We start from the raw sequence: 21,991 nt of genomic DNA, 5'->3' as shown, positions 1-21,991 counted from the left end.
TCTAGGCAGGCCTTCGACTGATTGGATGAGGCCCACCCACATTAGGAGAGCAATCTGCTTTACTCAGGTTGATACATAAATTAACCATCACATTGCCCCAGGTCCCTGGGGCTCTCTCTGCTTCCTCCCTCTCACCCCTCCCACTTGGCTCCTCCCAGGCGTTGGTCTGGTCTGCCTTTGGATTGGCTACCATAAGATCGTATGTTCACCTCTATCCAGTCACCTGAGGCTGAGCAGTAAGCTCAGGGGACACATCAATCAGCCACCTATGATTGTCCCTTAAGCAGCAGCTTGAGGGGGGCACTTTCCTTTAGGAGGACCTGGGGTGGGACTATTGCGATGATAAATTGTTAAGAGCAACCCTACAGTCCTAACAACAGTAAATGAGAGGCGTTTGTGTGGCTAGAGCTGGCAAGTTCATCAGGTTTTTTTTTTGAGTTGCAGGGTCTTGCTAGGCACTGTGGATGCAAAGGTGAAAGGACACGACCTTCGCATCCAAGACTCACAGGGAGTAGGAGAGGCAAATTGAGGATCCCTGCAGCTCAGCAAACATAGAACATTAGGTTACAAGACATCTTGGAGATCTAGTCCAGCTCCCTCTGTTTCCCAGATCAAGAAATGGAAGCCCTGCTTCCCTGGTGGCGCAGTGGTTGAGAGTCCGCCTGCCGATGCAGGGGACACGGGTTCGTGCCCCAGTCTGGGAGGATTCCACATGCCGCGGAGCGGCTGGGCCCGTGAGCCATGGCCACTGAGCCTGTACGTCCGGAGCCTGTTGATCCACAATGCGAGAGGCCACAACAGTGAGAGGCCCGCGTACCGCAAAAAAATAAATAAATTAAAAAAAAGAAATGGAAGCCCAGAATGGTTAACAGATTTGCCTAGGGTCACACAGCCAGTTTCAGGTAGAGATTTTATTTCAGTTACCATGTGTTAAATGTATATAATCTGTTGGAGATTGGGAGACCCTGTCATGTTATTATTTCATTTAATGCTTATCACCGTGGTGTGAGGTAGGCTTTATCCAGAGGAGAGACTTGAATTTCAGAAAGGTGCATTAACTCACTCAAAGGTAGGTCACATAGGTAGATAGGAGAGACACGAAAGAAGGTCTCCTGTGATGTCAGTGTTGCAAACAAAGGCAGTGCTAGAAATTTTAAGTGTGATGTTGAAATATCTTCAAAAAAATCATCCCGCGCTCACCAGTGTGATTCTTTCCTGCTCCTTGGGTGAGCAGGGGTTGAGTAAATAGAAAAACAGCAGCAGGAGGGACATTTTTGAGAGACTGGCTAAGAAAGGAAGGCAGTAGAAAATCAAAAAGGGAGATGGGGTAGACGCCTCAAGATGATCAATACTGATGACGTTTTCATTGAGGACTTTTGAAAATCCCGGGAAAAGATCCATTTTACGGATGGATAGGATGACTTAGCAACAAAGAGGAGAGGAAGAGAATCAGGTAGGGCAGTAAGACGAGGCCTGCTCAGTGCACTAATGACACATCTGTCCTGATTTTCCTTAACCTGAAAGACCTCTGCTGACCAAAGAGCTATTTGAAATGTCATGCATATTGATTTTTTCCCCCAGGCTGGGTTTACAATCTTTTCTGAAATAAGAGCATTTAGACTAAAATGAGGACTGAGCTACTAGCTTCTGCAAAATAGGAAGGCTCTACTGGTCAGTTGAGCAGAGCACAGAGGCAGGGTGACATCTCCGGTTGTGGTGCTTCAAGTTCTCGTGTTGGTCTTGGATTTCTTCATCTCCCACCTCCCCAACCCGTTCCCTGTGCACCCCCTTTCCCTGTCCTATTTTCTCCCATCCATCGTTTCTTGCCCTTGATTTTGATAGCATAGTATATAAAGTAAGGATCACGACACAAACTGTTGCGAGTCAACGGGCCACTACAGTTAGGATGTAATACGATGTGGAATGGAGAAGGCTACGCAACTGGAAAGGGCATGCCTAGGTCGTAAGAGGCAATGGCTGCTCAGCTCCACCTAATTGCTGCCCTGCTCAACTATGGACCCAGTGCTGCCAGCTCTTCCAACTTTTGAAAAGAGCCTGGAAATGTAGATGTACCTTTTACAAAATACTCTGATTTTTTAGTGTGATCAATTAATTCAATTCTCTTACAAATTCTTTCAGGCTGGTACTCACCCATGGGTCACCAGCTTCTGACCACTGGTCTACAGTAAGAAATATAGTTGAAATCCTAACTTCACTGCTTCTAGCTGTGTGACTCTGAGCATGTCTCTTAACCTCTCTGTGCCTTCCTTTCATGACTATCAAATAGTATTAGAAGATGGCATATACAGTACCAAGCTCACTGTCTCACTCAGAGTAGATACACCATAGATAATAACTCCCTCCCCTCCCTTCCACTCCATCCCACGATGATGGTATTTTAATCATGTATACTTCTGATTCCAAAGAGGAATATTCAGTCTATTACAAGACCAATGGCTTCTGCAACATCAGCCTGAGTTCCTCCTGCAAATGATCATATCACAAGAGCTCACAGTGTATTCTTACCCTGCTTTGTTGAAAGCCATTTCCCCAAAATGCATTTTATGTGGGCAATGAGTCTCTATTCATGCACAATTTCACATGAAAAGATTTGCCCTTTTCATCGTACGCATGGCTTGAATCAGCCAGCCTGCAAGAAAATATTTCCATTCATTAGCATGCCAAATGATGTCACTGGCCTGGAACTTCACGGGTGGATATGGCCATGGACTCATAGCCTCCTGGCACTCCGGGAATTCTCAGAGGAAGCCATCTAGTCCAGACTTCTACACGATGGTCCTTTAGATGCAGCTGAAACATCTCCTTAGGTGGTGAGGGCTCATTTTTCTGGGAAGCTGCCCTGGCCATTCTAGTTGCTTGAAATATCTTGCTTGTCTCCAATTTTAATCTGAATTTTGGTTAACTTGTGCCCATTGGTTCAGATCTAACCTCCAGCAATACTGAGAGGAAGTTTAATCACAGTACAACCTGGCATCCCATTAAATAGCCATAATAGTGAGAATGCAAGTCACACATCAGGACTGTTCTCGGTGTTTCACGTATGTTTATTTCCTTAACATTCACAAAAACTCTATAAGGCACGTAATAATAAAGCACTCTCATTTTAAGGATGAGGAAACTTGAGGCCCAGTGGTCTCATGGCTCATGAGTGGGAGAGGCAGGAAGGCAGCCCGGGCTATCTGACCTCAGAGTCCATGTGCCTACGGACGACATCCTCCTGCCTCTTCCCGGTGGTGGACCTGCACCAAGGTTTAGTGCGCAGGACCAAGTGCTTTGATGTCATCCAGAGTCAGATTACGTCCTGACTCTGCCACTTCCTCTTAGAGCAAACTTGGCCAACCTACTTCATTTTCCTGACCTTTAAATAAGGGGTATGCCACGTCTCAGATGTCTTGGGAGTCAAATCTCTGTACATCATACAGCAGTACCTGACAAGTAGTAGACATGCAATGGGTTTTTGTTGAATAAATGGCATTTATCTGGAATATTACTCAGTCATAAAAAAGAATGAAATGATGCCAATTGCAGCAACATAGATGGACCTAGAGATTATCATACTAATTGGAGTAAATCAGACAGAGAAAGACAAATATTATATGATATCACTTATATATGGAATCTAAAAAACGATACAAATGAACTTATTTACAAAACAGAAATAGACTCACAGACATAGAAAACACACTTTTGGTTACCAAAGGGGAAGGGGGGTGGATAAGTTAGGAATTTGGTTTTAACAGATACACACTACTATATATAAAATAGATAACCAAAATGGGCCTACCATATGGCATAGGGAACTATATTCAATATCTTGTAAAAACTTATAATGGAAAAGAATATCAAAAAGAATATAAGAAATATATATATATATATATATATAAATGAATCATTTTGCTGTACACCAAAGTCTAACACAACATTGTAAAACAACTATACTTCAATTACATACACATTTGAGTATTCATACTCATTTAATTAAACTTTCAGCAGACATTGGTGAGTACCTTCCCCTGTGGTAGGCACTGTGCTAGGTGGAAAGGACATATAGATAAGCCGCTTCCTTGGGAGTAAAGCACCAAAGCTGCGTTTTACTGAGTACATACTCTTACCTCCAAATTTTTCCCCTAGGTCCACTTTTGTAAGAATTCCCTACAACAATTCTGAGAATTGGATGTTACTATCCCCAACCTGCAAATTACTATATTGAGAGTAAGCCAGCCCAAGGTCATTGCCAATTAGTAAATGGCAACATTTATTCTCAGACTCAGATTTCTGACATGAGATTCCACGTTGCTAGAGCAGACATTGGATATTTGAAAAGAAGAGAGATTGGGCTTCCCTGGTGGCGCAGTGGTTGAGAGTCTGCCTGCCGATACTGGGGACACGGTTCATGCCCCGGTCCGGGAAGATCCCACGTGCCGCGGAGCAGCTGGGCTCGTGAGCCGTGGCTGCTGAGCCTGCGCGTCCGGAGCCTGTGCTCCGCAACGGGAGAGGCCACAACAGTGAGAGGCCCGGGTACGGCAAAAAAAAAAAAAAAAAAAAAAAAAAAGAAGAGAGATTAATGCTCTTTAGAGATATAGAGTGTTGTGTTCAAAGCAAAACTTTCCAACCTTTGCTTTTGTCCTTGAGACTGAGAAATGAAATTGTCAGTGGAACTGTCTTTGGATGGCAGGCCTGCCTACCATTTAGTTTTCCTTCCCACTGGGCAGGAACCGTGTCATCGTCGTGGTTTGTTCTGTGCTGAGGGCGAGGATGCTCAGATGCTCAGATGGAGGGTGCCCTCAGGGCACGCCTTGCACCTATCAGTGATGAATTGTCATGGGGAGAGGTCTATGCGCACCTAACTGGCTCTTCTTCGTTCAGAGGGCACCCCCTACCCCATGCAGGGAGTCCAAGGAGCAAGATGCTGAGGGACATAGGACAGAGAATCCAGACTCCCGATGTCACAGTTTCCTTCAGCTTCCTTTGTGACTTTAGCCAGAATGACCTTTCTGATCCTTAAATCTCATGTATTAAAAATGATGCCAGGGGCTTCCCTAGTGGCGCAGTGGTTGAGAGTCCGCCTGCCGATGCAGGGGACACGGGTTCGTGCCCCGGTCCGGGAAGATCCCACATGCCGCGGAGCGGCTGGGCCCGTGAGTCATGGCTGCTGAGCCTGCACGTCCGAAGCCTGTGCTCCGCAAAGGGAGAGGCCACAGCAGTGACAAGCTCGCGTACTGGAAAAAAAAAAAAAAAAAAATGGTGCCAGTTCTGAGATCACCAGTTTGTTTAGGGGCTAAATGAACAGAATATGCTGGTGTTAACAAAGTAACTGTTGAAGATTTTCAAATGGTCTCTCCTGATCCTCAAGGCAGTCCTGTAATGTACAAAGGAAAATTCCTAAAACTTCCATTTTACCGAGGAGACTCGGAGAGATTGCAGAGCAGTCTAGTAAGTGGCTCTCATCAGAGGTATTTTTAGACTAAGGAGTACACATGAGCCTTGACAGACTATCCCCCAATTATCACACTAGCGATCTGACGACAGTCTTCTAAAGCTGCCTGGTGGCTTTGCCTGTTCTCTGAGTCAGGCACGGCTCAGCCTGACGCCTGCAGAACCTGCTCAAACACTCTCTCCAGCACAGGCTCCGGACGCGCAGGCTCAGCGGCCATGGCTCACGGGCCCAGCCGCTCCGCGGCATGTGGGATCCTCCCGGACCGGGGCACGAACCCGCGTCCCCTGCATCGGCGGGCGGACTCCCAACCACAGCGCCACCAGGGAAGGGAAGCCCCTACCCTTTCTTAATAATACCCGAAGAGGCTCTCTTAATTCAGGGCAGCACAAGAACAACTAAAGGAGTAGTTGTGAACAAATGCGGCCACGACATGGAGTGAATTTTGTATGTGTCACCCATAACTGATTGTGTACACCCACAAGGACCCTCACATCCTCACAAACCCAGGGGCGCACACTCCAGGGCATAGCTGTGGCATGCTTTGGGGAGCCCCTCTCCGCTCGGCGTATCTGCCTGGCCCTGATGCTCCCCTCTCTCCCACACCTTCTTACTGTTGCTGTCTTTGCACAAGTAGCATCCTGGGTCGCCTAGGCTTCCTATCCCGCCCTCCTAGCCTAAACCCTACCACTTCTCAGATGTCAGCATGCATAGCGTTCCTCAGGGAGGCCTTCCAGGCCCTCCCACCTCCAGATTCGGTTGTTCCCCACACACTCCCCAGAGAGCCCATCCTTCTCCTTGTGTGATGCGTGACGGATCACATGGGTCACTCTTGTCATTGTCTGTGCTGAAGGAGGTGCAACGGACCTGGGGAGAGCAAGAGAGTTTCTCAAGTACATAGGCCTATATTGATATTTTTCACAGAATCAGGTCCTGTGCTCAGGGCAGTCCCGCAGGCCACCAGCCCCAGGACCACATCAGACGTGGACTGTCCTTATCATGTCATTACCACACGGAGGATTCCAGCTGTGTGGTCCTCTCCCGCTATATCTCACTGTCGCCAGCTGAGGTTAGGGTGACTTGTCTGCCTTTTCACTATGTCCTATCCTGTAGATCCCACATGCTGACAGAAAACTATTTTCCCTGGATTCACTGTTAATCTTGTTTCTAAAATACCATGCTCTCTATTTTTCTATTTTTATTTTACATCCCACCACCTACTTCTCCCCGGGCCGTGGTTTCCCCATCTGTACAATAAGAAAGTTGGAGAAAATAAATCTCTAAGGTCCTTCCAAGGCTAATGTTCTGAATCTGTGAAATGTCCCCTTAGTGGGTTGAAGAGCCCAAAGAAATTTCCCCCTGTGTTACGTGGTTATCATCTAAGGGCTGTATATGCCGCCTAAATGAACACTGTTTACTGTACACCAAAGATTCCATTGCCCTACTTATTTTTTCCCCTTCCAACCTGTTCCAGGTGGTTGAACCTCCGCCCCTGTGGGCCTGCTAGAAGATTACTTCTCCTTTAGAGATCCGATACACACTACTTGATGAAAGCCGTACATGGGGAAAGTTAACAGTGATTAGAATCTATTTGCCTTCACTTCATCTTATTACAGATTATACTTGTATATTAACTTCATAATTCTCTGATTACCAAGGAGTTCAACTGAGGCCCTGGGTCTCTTCAGTCCTAATTAGCCTTGTCCAGCTGAGCTTGTGCTCGACTGAACCATCAGCAGAGTATTTCTCAGTCAGCAATGGAAGCAAAATGATTCATTCTGGGAAGCTTGTTTCTGATGCTATAAACCATTTGCATACCATGTGGATTTGCACAGACCTAGCCTATGCCAGGGCCCGGAAGCAGTTGGCTTTCACCCCCTTTCCTCATTCATCTGAGAAATGGCTGTGCATTATTCAGTAAATGGCCCCATCCGGGGAGTTGACATCACTTCCTCATGAAGCAGAATTTAATTCAGACATTTTGAGGCACAGCGTGGCATAGTGGTTGTGGACACGTTCTGGGGACAAGTGGGCTATGTTTTAGGCTAGTGGTTGATTTTGGAAGAGCTACCTGAACTTTCTAAGCCTCAGCTTACTTGTCTATAAAATGGGAATAATAACGATATCCACCTGACAGGATTGTTATGAGGATAAAGTGAAATATGTAAATTGTATAGCATATTGGAAGCATTCGATATATGTTAGTTTTCATTATTGTTAATATTAATTAGTCTCTTTCTGTGGGAGAACAATAACAGAGAGGCAATAGAAAGAATGTTTATTTTACGAATAAGGAAATGAAGCTAGGTGAGGAGAGGTGACTTCATACCCTCCATAAACATTTATCAAGTACTTACCATGGGTCAGTCCCTCAATATTAAAAAAAAAAATCAATGTCCAACACCATTCTCTCCCCCTCAAACAATAAGTAGCCTTTAACTGTGCCTACGGGACCAGGGAAGGCTTCCCAGAGGAAGTGTCCACTAAACTGGTCTAGAGGAATCAATTTCATCCTTCAACACCCCACCTCAATCTTTCTTTCAAACCAAGCTTAATGTCACCTCCACTGTGAAGCCCTCCTTTATTCTGCCCCCCCGCCCAATATGGAACCACTTTCTCCTCTTCTCCATGCCTGTACTTTGTCTATACTGACACACTTGCATATAAAATGCACAAAAAAGTGGAGATTTTTAACTTCTCTGTCAGTTTTCTCTATCACTAGCACACAGCCTGGTGTCTGGAACGTAGCAAAGATAATCACAATTGCTGTCATCTATGATGGGCTTACTGTTTATAGACGGTCCTCTGAGTACTATATTTACGTCAATTGACTTAATCTCCTGGCAACTTTCTGAGGATGCTGAGACACTGAGCAGTTTAGAGATTTGCCCAAGATTGGGCAATACCAGGATTTGGACCCAGGCAGTCTGGCCCCAGAACCCTTGCTCCTAACCATGATGTAATAGCTCTCCATAGGTATCTGCAGAACTGCACATAATGATGTTCGTCAAGTTCTAGGCAATTTACACATATCACCTTATATAATTTTCACAGCAGTGGTCTGATGGGAGTCCTGTTCTGATCTTCATGTTGTGATAGTGTAAACTGAGGCCTAGCATGTGTAGGTACCTTGCCCAAGGAAGTAAGGCTAGCAAGTGGCTGGCGTTTAAACCCAAGCCTGTTGCCAGAGTCTGAAATCTAATCTCCTATCGCCAAATTTCCTATAATGTGATGTGGGAATCCCCAGCAGTATGTGAGATGATTTTTATGTCATTCATGGTTTAATGGTTGTGTATGTGTTTTAATGTGTACCACGAATAATAGGACTACAATCTTAAACCCAAGATTATATAGGTGCAAATGCATAGAATGAGGCTGGTGTACGTGTTTAAGAGTTAGAGTGTGTCATTTGAAAAACTGTTTAAGTGCAGTATAATACCATTAATGTTAGGGGTATGAGACTTGATGCATTGATGACTGAAGTTTGGGAAGCTCTGTATTGTACTCCCCTCCTCCCCGACCTGTGAAAAGGACGGTAATAGAAAGAGATGTGAGAGCCTTCAGGTTGTGAAAATAGTGCAAGCGCAGAGCTGAAGTCAAGAAAATGTTTGTGAGTTTCACACAGGGTATTGTCTGGATCTGTCTGTCTGGAACTTTGAACTTTCTTCTACAGAAAATGAGTAGCCTTCAAAGATTTAGGACCAGAACTAGATATGACATTGTCTATTACTATTTATCTTTTACAGTCATTGTGGGTTTACTGTCCACCTGGATTTATAATAGCTTGACAGTATCGATGGGTAAACATGACCACAAGTACGTGTTCACTGACAGCCCCTAAGCTTAGCGCTTAGGAGGTGGTTCCTATAAGACCCAGGATGCAGTGATGCAAGCTTCGATGCACATGTGCCACGTAGAGCCCGCCTCTCCCATCCACGTGTGCACTTTACAAATTAGGGCATTATCCTCCTTTTCAAAAGTCCTTTCTAACTGCCGAGAGTGGTAATCTTGCCTCTTTATCCATCTGAAATCGTAAAACTAATTGAACAATTCATTGAACCTAATGGCTTTAGAAAAATCAATAATCACATCCTGTTATTGATAGAGTAGAAGCACATGGAAAGAATTACCCAATACAGACATAAGCCAGTTAAAATAAATAATTCAACAAGCTGCCTGGCAATCTATTCAAATTTTGAACTTGAACGATTATGTGGAGTTTCTTAAGTATAAATAATGAAAGCAATGCACTCACGTGCTGCCAGGGTGTGGGCTACAGTTACAGACAGCGAAGATGCCGATTCCTGGCATTTATCCCACTACTCCTGGCTGTGAGCAGTCAGTAAATAGGTACTTGGCTGTTGGGGTGGGGTGTGTATAGCAACGCTGGCTGCCAATTAGTGTGGTGAGCATTTGAGGTCAGAACAGAGCTGTAATAATATGTTCCTTATACCTGCCTCAAATATACATAGTAATTTGCAAAGCACTTTCCCATCTAGCTATAAGCCAGGTAGATATTTTGCAAATGGGAAGACTAAGGGCTAGCACGTGACCTGACTCGTCCCCAGTCACAGGGCTAATCATACAAGAATGGAAACTCTAGCACAGGTTTTTTAACTCCTTGTCCGTTGGTCAGTTTACGATGACTGCTGGCTTTGACATCTGATTCCCTTCTAGATTCAAAAGAACCTTCACCTTCAGTACTCAAGTCTGATTTCTGTCTAAGAAACCTTTGGTTAAGAAGGGAACTGTCATTTGGTCAAGGTCACAGAGCTCAGGCAGGATAGAGCTAGGATTTGATCACAGTTCTCTGGACTCCTGGTCCAGGGCTCCTTTCTTATACTTCTCAGCCATTTGCTTGTCTCTTCCAGGGGCAAGGAGGTGAGGTGATCAGGGTGAACAGAATCCCTGGCTGAGGACTCTTGATGTTGCAAAGCAGAATGCAGGGCCTGGGACTGAGCGGGACTTTCAGCTGCTTCCTCGGGATGACCTGCTTCTCTTCCCTGGTGCCACATCGTCAGGGATGGAGGCAGGTGGGGACAGATGTTTGTAATTGACAGGAATCTGGCTCACGGGTCCTGATTTCATGAAGACAAAAATTGTAGCAGGACTATACGAGGGGGAAATAAAATGGAAAGACGATACTCCACTGCCTTGCTGGTCTTTCTCTATAACCTCATCTTCTCAAAATGGTCGCACCACAAGCCATGTCTGAGAGCAAGAAAAAAAGACATCAAGGAGGCGGTCCGGTGTGAGTCGCAGTTCAGGATGCTCAGAGAGACTTGCACTCACGCCTCTTTCTTGTTCACCATTGTATGCTATGTGAAATAGTACAAGCTGGTGCTCATTAGAGCACTGGGGATAGACCAGGCACTGCTCTAAGTGGCTGTGAATACTAATTCATTTAGTCCTCCCAGCAACCTATAGGTAGATAAGAAAATTGAGACATGGACAGAGTAAGTGCCCCATGCAAGGTACCATAGTGGGGGGAACAAGGATTCAATCAGACGCAAGCCCAGTGGCTCTCGAATGTTCTAAACTGCTGTATATATTCTGGTGCCGAAGGGTCTGTGCTTGCCTCTTCAGATCCGAGCTCCGCCAGTGTCCACAGAGCTCTCAGTGGACTGTATCAACTGGCCTCCTGGTTTTCTGGCTTCTGGTTGGGTTTGGCCAATGGAAAGCACCAGCAGAAATCAGGCGGATGAAGATGGGTCAGGGCAGTTAGTCTCCTTCTCTGCCAAGGCCATGGGTTCCTCTGCCTGAGGCCACAGCTCCTGTTGAGAGCCCTCTCCTATAGCTACAGCTATACCTATGGCTCTCTCCTGGCTTCAGAAAATGCTCTTTCCCCTGTGAAAGGGAGGGAGGGAGGGAGAGAAGGAAAGCAGGATGGGAAGACAGGGAGAGGAGAAGTCAAGGTCCTCATTAGAGCAATTTAGAATACTGGTCCACCTCACTTCACCTGGGACACTTTCTTTTCTTCACTTGGGTCATAAAACTTTATCACGTTATTTCATTTTTAGCATATATAGTATCGCATCCACTTTACAGTCCACAAAACTGATCCTCAAGGAGGTGAAATAACCTAAGTCTGCATATCGATGCAGGATCTAAGCTTTGATTCAGCCAAGCAATTCTGATTTCAAATGCAACCCAGTTTCCTCTCCCAAGCTGCAGTTTCTGAGCATTCGGTGTCTCCTTCCCAACAGTGATCAGACATTCAGGAAGTCCAAACCCCCTTGGAGGAAGGTCTCTTTCTTCACGATGGCTTCGGTCATGACGGGGATTTGATTTGGGTTCCTTTGCTTCAACCACTGAGTGTTGCCCCCTTGTGTTTGCTCCTTGTTCTCTGGTTCCCCTGAATGCCAGTCTTAGCTTGATCTTTGAAAGGGGGACGAACACATCTCAAATGCTGAAAAATATATTGGTTCTATGTGGTTCCTTTCTTCTCAGACTTCCAAGGTTAGCCCAGGAACCATTTTTATAAGCAGAATATAGCAATCGATGTAGGGAGACATTAATGTACTTTTCTGATAGCCCACTTTAAAAAATGTAGGTCTTTTTTAAAAACTTAGATATTGATATTTGTACAGATGGGTGACATTTGAATGTATCACTGTGAAATCCCCTGAGGACCTGGAAGATCCCTCTGAGAAATGTTTATTTGAGAATCAAAAGGGCCATCACTTCTCCACATCCTGTTGATTTCATTCTCCTAGAAGTACATTCATCCTGGGCCTAGACAGTGCCTTGAAAGTAGACTGGAAATACCCATTGTTAAGAAACCACTTTTTTCTTTTCTGATATGAGGAAAAGTTTTCATTATGTCTGTGAATATTTAACATTCTAAACAAAGTGGCCAAAAAAATGAACCATATAAGCATCTATTTGTGTGGACAAAAGTTCAAGATTGAATGGATTATTTTTGGACGAAACCAAGCTGTTGTTTCATTATCTATTGAGACTCTAAAATCAGGACTTTTCAAACTAAAAGGGAAACAACAGAACAGGAAAGAGAGCACATGTAACCCAAAGAGGTGCACTCACTCTCTTGTCTTCTCCCCTCCACAGCAGCTTCTTGCTAGAGAGGCGTCTTCACTCGTTTTCTGTCCTGGGTGCTAGCATTCTGCCTAGACTATAGTAAGTGCTTATTAAATAATAATTGAGTGATTGACTGACTGGCTAAATGAATGAATGGTTTACATAGTCCTTTCTTGTGAGAGAAGCAGGGGGAGGGATTATTCTTACTCCCATTTGATAGATGCAGAAACTGAGGCCCAGATAGGTAATGGACCTTGCCCAAGGTCACACAGCAAATTAGTGGCAGAGCCAGAAGTAAAATCTTGGTCTTTTAGTGACAAGGCTAGTGGTCCTTCCAGTTCCTTGACCTGGTCTCACTTTTTGTTTGTTTGTTTTAGCCTTCATTTCGTACACAAAATTACACAGTGAAAATGGCATTTGGGAACTGGAGATGGTGTGGAGTGGAAATGGCATTTGGGAGCTGAAAGACTGAAAACGAAGCTCTTCCAGTTGAAACCATGAAATCTCCAAATGAAAGGGAAGGCATTGAATTCCCCTATACAGAGATCAATGAAGTAGAAGAGAAGTGAATGACAGACATGAAATGAATGGCATTTAAATTTATGCAGTTACAATAGAAAACAATTCTTCTGGAATGCCTTCCTGAGGCTTTGATACGTAGTGGTAATTAAAAGAGCTCCTTTAAATCACTTATTATAATTATCTTTTAAATGATCCTGTCCTGAATGTAGCCAGCTTTTTGTTGTTTACTGGTAGCTGGTGACATTTGGAATTGACCAGACATTTGCAATAATTTGACTACTTTTCCCATACAGAGAACTGAACTGCCTCTTGCAATTGAATTGGGAAAGTGTATCAGGTTCCCTGTGGACCCCTCACTTTCTACCCTACCTCAGTATTATATTGTATATTATATACAACCTGGGCAAAAGGAGTCAGCAAGAGGTAAGCAAAGTTGGGACTTCAGATCAGGCACATTCTGCAACTTTCAAAGGCAAAACTTTTTATGAAAAAGTGCAGAACTGATTACATGCTTTGGTTGTGAGATTTGATCCTGTGCAGGTCCAGGCTGATTAGGAGTGAAATTTGCAGAGATGGCTAAGACCTTGGGCTAATGGGGTTGAGGTTATAAATGCAATCCACAGGCCAGCCATTTTCCTCACCCTATTAGCTCTTTGCTTAAGGCCTTGTGACTTATAGGCAAAGAAACTGAGGCTCAGAGAGGTTGAGAGGTTTGCCTAAGGCCATACAGCTCTTAAGGAGTTGGGGAAAAGGAGGCGATACTTTTGGCTCTGGGCTCAGTACTTTCTCCAGCCTGCCCCGAGGGCTGCTCTTATGATGTTCAGTGTTTCTCAAGCAACACCACAGTTCGATACATGTTGTAAATGCGAACCCGCATTTGAATGGCTTGGTTCAGAGCAGTGAGGTGACTGGTTCACCCAAGGCCACACCAAGAGAGGCAAGGATGGGACTTCGATCCAGTTTCCTGGATCCAAATTCAGGATTCTTTTCATTAAAGCGCAGCTTTTTGGTTTAGAGGTCACGTAGGTGATGTGTCCTGGGTCATCAGGGGGCTGGGGGAAGGTCACGGCTGGGTGAGTAGGAAGTCATTCCCTTCAGATGTGGGGCTAAGTCTCAAGAAAATGCTCATGTTTAATGAATTCCTAAGATGATTTCTGGGGCCCTTCCCCTCCCTTCCTTTCCCTCCCCTCCCCTCCCCTCCCCTCCCCTCCCTTCCCTTCCCTTCCCTTCCCTTCCCTTCCCTTCCATTCCCTTCCATTCCCTTCCCTTCCCTTCCCTTCCTTTCCCTCCCCTCCCTTCCCCTCTTCTCCCCTCCCTTCCCTCCCTCCCCTCCCCTCCCTTCCCCTCTTCTCCCCTCCCTTCCCTTCCCTTCCCTCCCTCCCCTCCCCTCCCTTCCCCTCTTCTCCCCTCCCTTCCCTCCCCTTCCCTCCCTCCCCTCCCCTCCCTTCCCCTCTTCTCCCCTCCCTCCCCTTCCCTCCCCTCCCCTCCCCTCCCTTTCCCTCCCCTTCCCTCCCCTTCCCTCCCTTCCCCTCCCTTCCCTTCCCTTCCCGAGCTTCACCTTCCCAAACAAGCCATTTCGAACTTAGAGTATGGTTTCTCTCCCATGCCAGCCCCACCATCAGCTGTCTCCCCAACTTCCTCTTCCTCACTCTCTCTGCTTTTCTTCTCCTTAGGATGTTCATCCACTTCCATAAAAGCATGGATTTTCTCTATATTAACATCTGGCAGTCGACTCGACCTCTCTGACCCTCAGGTTCTTCGTTGTAAATGGGTATCTCTAAATCACTAGTACCTAAATTGAGGGTGGATCATCTGACTTCTTTATACTTGTGCCCCTAGGACCCAACTTGGCTCCTATACATAGTAAATAAATGACCAAGTCTTGTAAGGTCCTGATAAGGATTAGATGAGATAAACCATGGAACTGACCCAGCATGGGTCTTAGCACCTGTGAGGGGCTTGATACATTCTTTCATCTATGGAAAATCCATTTAGGGCTCACAGAATGCCAGGGGGGGTTAGGCACATTGGATTCAACAAATGAACTAAACAGCTACAGATTCCTGCCCTCTTGGAACATATGTTCTAGGAGAATGGGACAAACAAAATATGCACGCTAGATAAATAAAGCAGATAGTAAATGCTATTGAAATTTATTTTGAAGTAGAGCTGAGAAATGGGGATCAGGAGAGGGGTGACAGGGAGGAGGTTGCAATTTTAAATAGGATGGACTCGGGCAGCCTCGTGGAAGAAGTAATATTTGAGTTTAATAGTTAATTTCCTTATGTTCACCTTTTCTCTTTCTCTCTCTCTCCCTCTCTTCTTCTTCCTCAACCCAAGATCTTCCTACATAGTCCTTGACTCCCTGACAAGATTAGAACATACCAGAGAACCTAGGCATTTAGTCATATCATCCTGTCTGTAGAACTGGCTACATAATGTGCAGGGCCCAACGCAAAATGAAAATCAGGGCTCCTTGTTAAAAAAACTGCAGATTTCAAGATAGCATCAGCAGAGCATTAAACAAAACGCAGGGCCCTTCTGTGCGAGTCATACATACGTGGAGTGGCTGTCATAGACTCCAGCCATGACTCCAGCCACCAAAGGTCTGTCTGATCATGACTGAAATTGCATTGACTTACACCCAGTCTCTCCTTTCTCTGGTCTGTGGGTCATGCCAGCCTCCTACCTCCTTTCGACCTGCGCCCTGTCCTGGACCAGGAGTCGGCCTCATTCCACATCACTGTCCAAAGTCTGACCCTGGCCTCTACTACCCTGAAACAGGCTAACCTGACACACAGGTACTGATGGATTTTTAAGGTCAGCCACTGTCCTTAGGAATCAGTAAACCTTCCTGCAAAGGGAGTTTATATTCTCCAGATTTAATGGCGAGGAAACAGAAGTAGGTGGAAGATTTAAGGATTTATTTCCTTCTGATGATCGAGTGCTCTCTGCAGTAAGCGGTGCCAATGACCTGGTAAATCGTAGCCTTAGTCTCGATGCTGATAACCTCCGACCTGCTCTGACTGCTGCCTCGTCCTGAGCCATCTACTCCTTCTGTGCCGAGCCCCACCCTAGATGGAGCTGCCGGTGCTAATGGGGTGGCCTTATAGGAGCACAGCACTTTACAGTTTATCCTTTTCCTCCACCACCCTTGCCCACCCCGCATCTCACAGATAATGATACTGAAGTCCTAGAGGTGACATGACTTACACACACAATACCCCACAGTTATGGTACTGGGATTTCCAACCAGGTCTTCTGACACCAACACCCCTGTTCTTCCCAAGGTTGGTTTATTACCTGTGCATCTCTTCTGCACACTCCGCCTACTTCCCCTGAAAAGACTAGACCACAGGATTCTTATTCGAGAATGCACTTCCCCACTAATGCTCTTACCCTAATATCACGTGATGTGAGGTGCTGGAATGCAGTCGGCTCCTTGCCCAGGCTCGTATTATTATGAAGAAGCGAAGATAATTCTTAAACATATACACATCCCTGTCTAAGTAAACAAGAGGGACAGGAATAGAAAGAACAACCTGTAAGAAGTGCACTTATGATATACATCCATCTAGTCATTGTTTCTTCTTTTTTTTTATTATGGTAAAATATATGTAACATGAAATTTATCATTGTCACCAGTTTTAAGTGTACAGTTCTGGGGTATTAAGTACATTCACGTTGTTGTACAATCATCAACACCGTCTGTCTTCAGAACTTTTTCCTTTCAAATTTTTTTCTTGAATACGAAATGCTACTGGCTGAAACAGAATATGGCCCACACTGGTGTTTGCTTCAGTCCTCTGCTAATTTAATAAACTCTCACAGGCTAGAAATCCGAAAGGGCCAATCAGCAGCCTTCCTAAGGGAACTGTGAGAGCAGTAGAAACAGAAAGGTCAAGTGGGTTTGCCCCCGTGAAAAATGCAGCCACAGTCAGCTAACGGGGGCCACCACGTATCTGCTTGTAGGAATACGTGTCAAGGTAAGAGAAAACAGAAACGAGGTCTTGGGAAATAAAAACCTTGCTTTTCTGAGCACAACATTTCCACTCTTGTCATTCTTCTGTGGATGCAGAAAATACCCTGTGTGTGTAGGAAAAGCTTTGTGGTAACCAAGCCAGCCTGGGAGAGGGCTCTGCCCTGCACACCCAGAGACTTCTTTCAGAAGGGCAAAATATCTTTCTGGGCTTGGGGATGGGGTCTGAGAACTTAAGAGGGAGACCCAGAGGCAGACACAGACAAGTAGGGTTAAACAGCAGAATGCTGTGAAACAGACATACATTCAGAGACATACAACGGACATGGACGAAGACACACGACCCAGAACACTAATAATCACTTGCATTTACTGAGCGCTTTCTCAGTACCGGGCACCGTTCTAAGTGAAGTGAGCAAAGCACAGAGAGTTTAAGGAACTTGACCATGGTCAGCCAGCTCGTTTGCGGATCTGCAAAGTGTCCACTTTAACTATGGAATTTAAACGGGTTGGATTAAATTTGTAAAGCCTGTGAGTTGGGAATGGGAGAACCAAGATTGTAATAGCCCTAGCAGATCAAGGAGCTTGGTGTTCATCTAGCAGGCCATAGGGAGCCATTGAAGGCTTTTGAGGATGGGCATGACACAGTCACAAGAGTGCGTTAAATGCTCCCTCTGACAAGGCTGCCTTCCATGCTTTGGAGTGGGAGAGGTTACCAGTGCTCTTCTCAGGTGGAGAGGTTTGTGGTTTGGGAAGGATAACTCAGGTGGGCTGAGTTCCATGGGCCTAAGGCTACTCCGACTCAAAGTAGCATCACACCCATCATTTTGCATCCATATATCAACGTCATGTGTGATGGGCCAGCTTTCAGGCTTGTGGCTCTTCCCTTCCAGAGGACTCTTTCTTGCCCACATGTCACACATGAGCTCTCAGGTTCCCTCCGTTGGAAAGGCATATATGAAATGTCAGTGCGGAAGAATGCAATATATTATGGACAGTATCACATTGGACATGAGATGGTATAAACGTACTGGGTCCACTTCTCAGGTTTTTCAGGGGTGGGAAATACGTTCAATGTCCACATGCCTGGTCTCATCAGTGGGTATCACTGCGGGGAATACCACGCTGAGAAGTCTGAGGCGGCGCTGTGCTCAAGGCATGCTGGCGGCACTCTGTGGGCTGGGCGAGCCTTCAGAGGGGACGGGGAGGGAAGTGATAGCACCTATGCCATGTATTTGCCACTATTAGGCTACCGGAATAAGCCAAGTGTGCCTTCTGCTTCTCTGGAGTTCTTATCCATCCCTAAGGCTGCAGCATTTCAGGCTTTATCTTGGAGCTAGAGTGTGCAATCAACTCAGTTCACCAGAACTCGGCATGTGTGCTCGAAGTGCTTGTTCTGTGTACAGCATCCTTGTGGCTCTGGGCTCCACATAAATTGTGAATTACTCCCTGCTTTCCCTGCTTCTGGAAAATTGTGAATTACTCCTGCTTCTGGATGTTACACTGATGCTTTTGAGACAGTACTAATGAGAAGTGGGGACAGTGCTTGTGTCTTAGGAAGGCAAAGTTGGTTCTAGAAATTCTGCGTATAAAGACTGATCTATAGTTTAGGGAGACTTCATGACACTGAGAACCTTCAGCAGAGGGTGGGCTGAGAATTCATACAGCCCTGGCCTAAAATCCTTCCTTGGACAAGTTATGTATCCACTCTGTGTTTCGTTAAGTATTCTATGGAATGGGAAAAATAATTATAATAATATAATAATACAGAAGATCATATCTTATAGAGAGAACAAATGAGTGGTTACCAGTGGGTAGAGGGAAGGGGGGCAGGGCAATATAGGAGTGGGATAAAAAGGGTTATTATGGGATTATACAAAACTATGTGTGTGAAACTTTTGAAAACTGTAAAGCCCTATAGAATTTAAAGAATCTTTTATTCAATAAAAAATAAATTTTAAAAATTAAAAAAAGAATCGGGAGTCTGGGATTGGCAGATGCAAACTATTATATATAGAATGGATAAACAACAGGATCCAGCTGTGTAGCACGAGGAACTATATTCAATGTCCTGTAATAAACCGTAATAAAGAAATACAAAAAAGAATACATATATCATTCATCCGATGATGGACACTTAGGTTGTTTCCATCTCCAGGCTATTGTAAATAGAGCTGCAATGAACATTTTGGTACATGACTCTTTTGGAATTATAGTGTTCTCAGGGTATATGCCCAGTAGTGGGATTGCTGGGTCATATGGTAGTTCTATTTGTAGTTTTTTAAGGAACCTCCATACTGTTCTCCATAGTGGCTGAACCAATTCACATTCCCACCAGCAGTGCAAGAGTGTTCCCTTTTCTCCACACCCCCTCCAGCATTTATTGTTTGTAGATTTTTTGATGATGGTCATTCTGACTGGTGTGAGATGATATCTCATTGTAGTTTTGATTTGCATTTCTCTAATGATTAATGATGTTGAGCATTCTTTCATGTGTTTGTTGGCAGTCTGTATATCTTCTTTGGAGAAATGTCTATTTAGGTCTTCGGCCCATTTTTGGATTGGGTTGTTTGTTTTTTTGTTATTGAGCTGCATGAGCTCCTTATAAATTTTGGGATGAATGGATAAAGAAGATGTGGCACATATATACAATGGAATATTACTCAACCATAAAAAGAAATGAAATTGAGCTATTTGTAATGAGGTGGATAGACCTAGAGTCTGTCATACAGAGTGAAGTAAGTCAGAAAGAGAAAGACAAATACCGTACGCTAACACATATATATGGAATTTAAGGGAAAAAATGTCATGAGGAACCTAGGGGTAAGACAGGAATAGACACAGAACTACTAGAGAATGGACTTGAGGATATGGGGAGGGGGAAGGGTAAGCTGTGACAAAGCGAGAGAGAGGCATGGGCATTTATACACTACCAAACATAAGGTAGATAGCTAGTGGGAAGCAGCCGCATAGCACAGGGAGATCAGCTCGGTGCTTTGTGACTGCCTGGAGGGGTGGGATAGGGAGGGTGGGAGGGAGGGAGACGCAAGAGGGAAGAGATATGGGAACAAATGTATATGTATAACTGATTCACTTTGTTATAAAGCAGAAACTAACACACCATTGTAAAGCAATTATACTCCAATAAAGATGTAAAAAAAAAGAATACATATATCATATATACATATATATAATACACATATATATATCTGAATCACTTTGCTGTACACCAGAAACTAACACAACACTGTAAATCAACTATACTTCAATAAAATAAATGTTTTAAAAAGATCGTATCTTAACAGTCTACTTCCTTAACCAACTGGCCAGATTAACCAACACTCTCCTTTCCTTCCATGCGTCACACGGACGCCCACAGCACGGACACCCACAGCATGCTGACTGCTCATGACTAAGGGCTTCTCCCTAGTATACCCACTCATTTCTGTGGCAAGTGACCAGCTACCGGTCCCCGTCACACTTCCTAAGAAGTTCCTGCTTTCTCTATGCCAAGAGGCTAAGAGCCTGGATTCAGACCTCAGGCTGCCTGGGCTCAGATCCTGCCTCTGTCACTTAGCAGTTGTGTGGCCTTGAGCAGATTGTCTAACCTGTCTGTGTTCAGTTTCCTCCTTTGTAAAACGAAGAAGTTAATCATATCTATCTCAGAGTGTGGTTGTAAGGATTAAATGAGCCAGTATTTTAAAAGCACTTCAGACAGTACTTGGTGCATACTAAATGTTAACTGCTGAGTTAACTACTACGTTTTTTATGACAGTGAAGAGGCTGGCACATAGTGGATTCTTATATATTGGACCCTCCTTTCCCTCTGAGTCCAAGTACAGCGTTCTTCATAATTTGCTTCTCGGTTTGAAGAAAGGTATACATCCAGAGATGTTCCATTTCTCAATTCCGGGCAACTGCATCAATGATGGGATGGGGTCTCCAACCAGCAGGATTCTGGTTAATTACTCACCCATTTTCCTGCCTCCAGCGGACATATCCTTTGCTGGTGGCATCACGGAACGCCACTGGCCACATCTGACAAGGTGGAGTTCCTCCAGGAAGTTGCCTGGGAGGAGAGCATGGCTGCAGGTCGGGAGTGAAGAGCTGAGGGAAGGCTGGGTGGGTGATAAGTTGACTAGAAAATTGTAACGTCAGTATCAGTACACAGGCTAATGAAGGACTGCAATTCGCAGATGTGTAGCTGGTGCTTTCTCTCCCTTCAAGGGAGATGGCGTATGCTAATCAGGATCATGTGAGCCTGGCCCAGGAGCCGAGCGGTGCTGTATATGACAGGGCGCCTGTAGTATGGGATGGTTACCTCCCTCCCGACTGAGCAAATGGTGACCTTTAAGTGTTTGCAGTCTCTATAGACAAACCACGCACACAAATAGGACAAGCAGAAAACTGGAAAGAAATTGGTCAGGGCCTGAAAAAAAATGGGAACACAGGGAAAGAGGAGGGTGAGAGGAAGGAAAATAGCTCCTATCTATGTGCTATTGGCCAAACATTTGATATTAGCTTCTTAATGCCTCAACATAACCCTACAAGGTGAACGTTGACATCCCCATTTACAGATGAGGAATCAAGCCTGGAGAACCCAGCACGACACAGGTACCATGGGGCAGTGTTACCATAAAGCCCCAGGTCCATCTGACTGCAAGCCTAGTGATCTTTCTCTTACACCTCACTGCCTTCATGGGTTCAAAACCAACCTCAGGCTCATTTCCCTGCCGTTGTTATTGGCAGGATGGGGCAGTGGTTAAAAGCTGTGGTGCCCAAATCAGCAAGACCTAGTTTTAGTTCCTACCTTGACGGTTCACCACCTCTTAATCTTCACTGTCCCACATTCTCTGGGCAGAGTCCTTTGTCTTTGAGAGGGAATCTGCGCCCTAGGATTGCTTTGAGGATCGAATGGAATCATGGATTGAGAGTGTGCGAGGGAATAAAGTAATGGATTACAGCAGACAGTGCTCTGACAATGGTCCATAGACAGA

This window comes from Stenella coeruleoalba (assembly GCF_951394435.1).
Source record: "Stenella coeruleoalba genome assembly, chromosome: 1".
Lineage (NCBI taxonomy): Eukaryota > Metazoa > Chordata > Mammalia > Artiodactyla > Delphinidae > Stenella > Stenella coeruleoalba.
The sequence above is the reverse complement of the archived record's forward strand: the minus strand, read 5'-3'. Positions refer to the sequence as shown.